This window comes from Halyomorpha halys, unplaced genomic scaffold (assembly GCF_000696795.3).
Source record: "Halyomorpha halys isolate HHAL.00 unplaced genomic scaffold, Hhal_1.1 Scaffold354.1, whole genome shotgun sequence".
NCBI classification, from domain to species: Eukaryota; Metazoa; Arthropoda; class Insecta; order Hemiptera; family Pentatomidae; genus Halyomorpha; species Halyomorpha halys.
Window position 1 is genome coordinate 327,073 of NW_027111517.1, and position 839 is coordinate 327,911.

The 839-nt window shown below is 21.1% G+C and overlaps 1 protein-coding gene across 1 annotated transcript in view; it reads right to left on the reverse strand.

Moving 5' to 3' along the window:
• The window catches only part of LOC106681635 (ankyrin repeat and SAM domain-containing protein 1A), a gene marked incomplete at its 5' end in the record, with an annotated part of 95,805 nt that overhangs the window by 7,916 nt on the left and 87,050 nt on the right, over positions 1–839 (reverse strand). The window lies entirely within an intron of this gene.

The following is an 839-nucleotide window of genomic DNA, read 5'->3' on the forward strand; positions in this document are numbered from 1 at the left end:
TCCCCGAGTTATAAATTAACGTTAGAATATCCTTCATTTTGAATTTAAAATTAAAAAAGGTTTTAGTCATTGGTTTATAATGTAGTATGATTTATGATGTATGAAATACTTAGATCAACTTTAGCCTCTATATAGAGAATATTTTATTTTGGACACGATATTTTAGTCTACAATAAAATATTTTTTTGTAAAATTAAAATACAATATTTTATTGTAGGCAGATTTATGCTATTAATAACATAAATCATTTTCAAGCTAGACATATTTAGATGAACATAAAAAAGATGTCCAAATACTTTTATAACACGCAAAATTTTGAAATAAAAATGTTTATTAAATATTAAAAAATATTATGTAATCGAAAGTATCGCAGAGTTATAAATTAGCGTTAGAATATCCTTGATTTTGAATTTAAAATTAAAAAATGTTTTAGTCATTGGTTTATAGTGTAGAATGATTTATTATGTATGAAATACTTAGTTCAACTTTAACCTCTATATAGAGAATATTTTATTCTGGACATGATATTTTGTTTTACAATAAAATATTTTTTTGTAAAATTAAAATACAATATTTTATTATAGGCTGATTTATGCTATTAATAACATCAATCATTTGCAAGCTAGACATATTTAGATAAACATAAAAAAAGATGTCCAAATACTTTTAAAACATGCAAAATTTGGAAATACAGGAAATAAAAATGTTTATTAAATATTAAAAAATATTATGTAATGGGAAGTATCCCCGAGTTATAAATTAACGTTAGAATATCCTTCATTTTGAATTTAAAATTAAAAAAGGTTTTAGTCATTGGTTTATAATGTAGTATGATTTAT